At 49.1% G+C, this 6,000-nt stretch overlaps 1 non-coding gene across 1 annotated transcript; it reads left to right on the top strand.

Annotated features, from left to right (window-relative positions):
• Positions 1–1,731: 1,731 nt before the first annotated feature.
• On the top strand, positions 1,732–1,813 carry Trnal-uag (transfer RNA leucine (anticodon UAG)). The gene has a single exon. It is a non-coding gene; the product is annotated as a tRNA-Leu (tRNA).
• The last annotated feature ends 4,187 nt before the right edge of the window (positions 1,814–6,000 follow it).

Raw genomic sequence — 6,000 nt, 5'->3', positions numbered from 1 at the left:
TAGTTTAACAAACCACTTCACACTGAGCAGCTCAAATCATTCTGGAGAACAGACTTCTTAAAACCAAGGAATCAGGCACCTGTTTCTCTTTGAAGGGTCTCAGGGGCTGGGGAGATGGCCAAGTAGATAAAGGAGCTTGCTGCTAGGCCTGGCAAGCCGAGGTCAGTCCCTGGAACCCAGGGAAGAAAACAGCAAATCCTCCAAGTTGTCCTTTACTGTCTACTGGTAAATAGACAAATAAATAAACAAAGCCTAGGAAAGGTTACCTGTATTCTTTGATGAGTCTTTGCCTCTCTGTCCCTTCGTATCTTCATTCCCTTATCTCCCGTGGTTTCTTACCTCTCTCTCTCTCTCTCTCTCTCTCTCTCTCTCTCTCTCTCTCTCTCTCTCTCTCTCTTATTATTTGGTTTTTCGAGACGGGGTTTCTCTGTGGTTTTGGAGCCTGTCCTGGAACTAGCTCTTGTAGACCAGGCTGGCCTCGAACTCACAGAGATCCGCCTGCCTCTGCCTCCCGAGTGCTGGAATTAAAGGCGTGCGGCACCACCGCCCGGCTTTCTTACCTCTCTTTTCAGGGTCACTTGGATAATCTAGGCTAGTCTTCCCATCTTTATGTTTTTGAGACAAGATTTCCAACAGGTCCGGTACCCTCTAACTAAGGATCCAGCCAAGGATGACCTTGAGCCCCTGATCCTAACTGCCCCCACCCGCGAAGGGGAATGGCAGGTCTGTGAATCTACACAGCTGAATCTACTCTCCACTCACGACGTTCTGTAATTCAATCATAGCTGGAAAAAAAAATCCTTTTGCCCCTTACGGCAACGAACAACGGTGGGGATTTGGGTGTGAACACCGCTCTGGGTTGGTGCTGTGTGGTGTGGGAGGCTTTGGTTAGCATATCCACCCACCTGTCTTTACCGTGGTTTTAAAAGTTTGTCATCGTCCATAAACACTGCAAGGAAATGGCTGACCCTATTTAAATAAAATCTGCAAAGTAAACTTGGAGGATTTAAGACTGCTGAAAAAGAGATATCAAACTTGGGGATATCAGAAGAGAAGAAAAATTTAAACTACATTTTGTTTTAAAGATTTCAAGCTGATCTTCAAAATTTGAACGGCAGAAAACGAAGGTTTGCAAGAACCTCTCTGATTACTTCGTTTTCCTAAAAACTGAAAATAGTCTGCATCCGAGTGGGGCTTGAGAGAGAGAGGGGGGGAACGCTAGCCTGGCACAAATGACCAGGTCTTTTCCCCACTCTGTGAAACTGTGATAAGAACGAAGAAGCCCACAGCAACAAAAGATCCGTGACAACGCTGAGCGGGGACGCCGCGCGGCTGCGGGAGTGCCCGGAGGCCGCAGGATTAGTTTGGTTCAAACCGGGTTCCTAAGCGACTGCCCCGCCCACTCGAGCGGGCGCGCGGCAGCGCAGCACTGCCCCCAGGTGGCCGCATGCAGCATCACGTCCATGGAAAATGCAAAACTCATATTCTCCCACGCTACGATCAAGTGTTCCTGGTTGGCACGCAGTGACTGTTCTTTCCTTTTTAGTGGTACGTTCCTGCTTGCTGCCCGTGCCGGAAACCAGAGCATCGGCAAACCAGTAGCGGATGTCACTACATGCAGAAAGATTGAGCTCACATTAGGCTCAGAAACACCCAGGGGCGGGGCTTGCAAGTGAAATACACCACGTCATCACACTGATATACTCTGAATGGAGGCTGCTACAGGCGGGAGGTAGCGTGGCCGAGTGGTCTAAGGCGCTGGATTTAGGCTCCAGTCATTTCGATGGCGTGGGTTCGAATCCCACCGCTGCCACATTCCTAGCTTTTTATTTTCTCGGCTTGTATGGTCTTGGTTCTGTCCTCTGTTTCGACCCCCTATGAAGCTCGTGTTTAAAAGCAAAAGATGAAGAAAAGAAAAACGGCACAAAGAAGTTTATCTCTCTCTCTAGCCTTGTACAAAACCTCTTTCTTGACCAATTTTCTTCCCTAAAAAACAAGACACAAAACAAAACACCTCCCCCCATTCAGGGCAATGGTTCTGGGGCACTTTGCGAATTGCTAACAGGCGGTCCGGGTCTTAGTTCACACTTCGTGGGTCTCCGCCAAGGGTAAAGACAGTTGTGGATGATTGCGATTATTACCTGAGTTAGAGAAGGTCCCTTCCAGGGGCTGGCTGACACCCATCAACCTCTATTGGTGGAAAGATGTCAGGTGACTACGGAGGGCTGGGTTGCTGGGGTGGATTCACGTAGAAGTGCCCATTTTGAGGTCTCAGCTTTATTCATTCTCCTACGTGGTTTGTAGGCTTGGTTTAGTGGTCCCTCAAAGCTTTATTATTCAACAATTATTTATGAAGGTCCTACTCTGGGCTAGAAAGCCAGCTCACAGTGAGGTTTCAGGGGTGAACAAGACAGGTATGCTGAACCCGTTGGATTCAGAGCACGAGTCGTGTGTGTTCATTTAATTACTTCCGTCTCGTGCTCTGCACTGCAATGTCCTTACCCGACTCTGGGGACAAAGAGGTGGCATTTAGCTGAACCTGAAATTGGACACTGAAGGTGGGAGAAAGATTTCCAGAAAAATGGAAACCCCAGAGGTGACAAGACCCTGGAGAGCTTGAAGTGATGTGGGGACAATCAGGGGTCGCTGAAGAGCGGATTGAGGGCAGGAGATGAGGCCGAAGAGGTGGGCACACCGGGCCCATGAGGCTTTGAACTCAGAGGGCAATGAGAAAGCGTGAGCGGGTTTCAGGCTGGTGAGTGGCACATTCTAGTTTGGGATTCATAAAATCCAGCAGGGGCGTTCAGTGGTTTGCATCATGGTGGTGGCTGTTAGCATCAAAGGCATAGGAAAGAGATGTTTTGGAAGTAGATATCACAAAACTCAGGGATAAAAATGCTTTAAAGAAGAGAAACATGGGCAGGTGGACACAGAAATCTGCAGGTCAAGGACACACTCGGAGCAGATGACACAGATACGGAGCCTTGGAGGATGAGGTGGTGGGAAGGGATGAACTCACCTAGGAAGAGCACAGAGGGAGGAGAGGGGCTGGGACAATGTCCTGAGGGATGTAGTCTTAAAATGGGGATGGGGGGGGGGGCAGAGGGAAGTATGTGTGGGGCGGAGGACCAGACAAGAAACACAGAGTGGTGTCACCGAGATCAAAGGGGATTTGAGAACGAGGGCAGGGAGCCATGCATACTGCTAGGAGACTTGGCAAGATCAAGACTGAAAACATCCACCCGGTGTCAGCAGGACAGCTCAGCTGGTAGAGGCATTTGTGTCTAGGCCTGATAACCCGAGTCTGAGTTTAGGATCCCACAAAGGGGCAGGTGAGAACGCCTGAGTGCTCTTTTGACCTGCACATGTGCACACATGCATACATAGAATAAATAAAATATCCGTTGGGCATTTGACTCAATAACAAGGTCATTGATGACTTTAAGGAAAGTCACACTGGAGCTGGTCATGGTGGCACATGCCTTTTGTCCTAGTACTTTGGGGAGGCAGAGGCAGGTGGATTTCTGAGTTTGAGGGCAGCCTGGTCCACAGAATGAGTTCCAGGGATTAGAGCTACACAGGGAAATCCTGTCTTGAAGAAGGAGGAGGAGAAAAAGAGGAAGAAGAAGGAAGAGAAAAAGGAAAAGGAAGACGGAAGAGAAAAAGGAAGAAGGAGGAGGAGGAGGAGGAGGAGGAGGAGGAGGAGGAGGAGGAAGAGGAAGAAGAAGAAAAGGAAGAAGAAGAAGAAGAAGAAGAAGAAGAAGAAGAAGAAGAAGAAGAAGAAGAAGAAGAAGAGGCTGAAAAGGAGAGTAGACAACTCACTACACATTTGTATTCTGAAGAGGGGCAAGCCTTAGGAATGATAGTGGAAAATAGATACAGGTCCGGCTCTCTCTTTCTATTGCTGGTGCTGAAGGTGGAACCCAGGGCCCTACACATCTTAGGAAAACACTCCACTGCTGAGCCACACCATTCTCCCTAGAAAAGATACATACACCCCACCTGCAATGTGTGTATGTGTGGAGTTTAGAAAACAATTTGCAGGAGTCTGTTCTCTCCTACAACGTGGGCCCCAGGAATTGAACTCAGAACACCAGGCAAGCACCTTTGCCCACCGAGCCATCTCATCACCTTGGGAAGACATAAAGGTGAGCCTGGAGGCCTCGTGGATGGCTGGCATTGGTCCATAGTTGGGAATGGCTTGTAATGGGAAGCTTATAAACATGTCTCACTGGCTGCACCATTCTGACTGGCTGTGCCACCTTGGTCTACAGTGGTTATTCTTCTGCACCCATGCTTCCTCCTTTAGTGTCTTTAAACGAGCCAGCCCTTCCTGTGATAGCCTTACAGGGGCTGGTTAATTAGGGCAGCACCTAAATCCTCCAAGGGTTTAATTTGTGTCTTGGGTGGGGTGCCACATCCCTTTCCACATGGTAAAGAGAGGAAGGACGAATTCTTGGGACAGAGATCTGTGTTGCCCCCCACCCCCATGCTCAGGCCTTGGTCTTGCTATGTTTAGAGTCTTGGGTGGGTGGGGAGAATATGGAGAAACCCAGAAAATAAGTAAACTAATTCTTGGCTAGACAATAATGTGAACATGAAAGTCTGCTTCTCCGGACCTAAGAGCATATTTCTCGGGAAGGGAAGGTAGAGAAAAGTCTGTGCATTTAGATGATGCAGATAAATACAGAGAAGGAAGGAGTACCATTGCCAGTTGCAATGGTTAGCGTTGGCTGTCAGCTTGACGGAGTCTAGAACCACTTAGGAGACCAACCGGCAGGCACCGCTGTCGGGATTAGGTTAGGTTAGCCTCTGAGCATGCCATGATGGATTATGTGACGAGTCTCTCAATGGGGTTGAGGTGGGAAGGCACACTCTAGTAGTGAGCAGCACCACCCCTGGGCTTGGGCAGGTACGATTGTCTCTCTTTTTCCTGACTGCAGACACAGTGTGACCGGCCGCTTCAAGTTCCTGACACTGACTTTCCCGACACAATGCAAGGATCCTCGAACTGTGAGCCAGAATAAATGTTTCCTTAAGTTGTTGCCAGGGTATTTTACCATAGCAACAGGAAGAGCAGGTATGATGGCCACCTCAAATGGCCTGAGATTGGTAGGAAGGTGGACCCCAGAGTTCAATCCCAAACCCGGGAACAGTCAGGCTGCTACGGACATAATCATGTGTTACCTTTCCCACTGGGCCTTGGGAAACTCCACTACAGGGCAGGAACCCTTACCCTCTGATATGAAGCTAGTCACGGCCTCATCTTTAAATCGACAGTGACAAACCTACTGTAGGGGTGGCTCTATTAATGAAGCAAGGCCGTACAATGCAAATTCCTGCAGGTGCCAGGCACTCAACAGAGATGATTACTAGTGAATTTTGGGGGGGGGGAGGTAGTGGTTGAGACAGGGGGTCTCTGTGTAACAGTCCTTGCTGTCCTGGGACTAGCTCTGTAGACCAGGCTGGCCTCGAACTCACAGGGCTGGGACTAAAGATGTGGGCTACCATGGCCTGACTACTAGTGATTAAAAAAAATTATGTACACACATAAAATTCTGCCTTGTCTATTTTAGAACTCTTACTTTGTCTTCCTTATTTACCAGACAGGGACACACGTTGTGAGGGACACCACCTGTAAAGGTTGACTAGTACCTCCTCCTTCGTCCACTACAGTTACTTTGCTCTCTGCTACGGTCCATAGTATGTGCTCAGCTAACGCCACGTGTGCACCAGATGACAGATACATGTGGGTCTGTTTACCCATGTTGTTCTGGGATCCACAACACGATGGCAGGGAGGTGCAGTTTCTGTGGAGAACAGGACTGTGGCCTTAAACTCATAAAGACGAGCATCACTACCCATCCAGAAATACAAACGATTGAGAACCTATTCCTCATGCTGGCTTGCCTCAACCAGCCTTGATGCAGGGGGAGGAGCTTGGTCTCGCCTCAACTTGGAGTGCCACGCTTTGTTGGAGCCCCTTGGAGGCCTGCCCTG

Source organism: Microtus pennsylvanicus, chromosome 5 (assembly GCF_037038515.1).
Source record: "Microtus pennsylvanicus isolate mMicPen1 chromosome 5, mMicPen1.hap1, whole genome shotgun sequence".
Classification (NCBI taxonomy): Eukaryota; Metazoa; Chordata; class Mammalia; order Rodentia; family Cricetidae; genus Microtus; species Microtus pennsylvanicus.
This window is presented reverse-complemented; position numbering and strand designations above follow the sequence as displayed.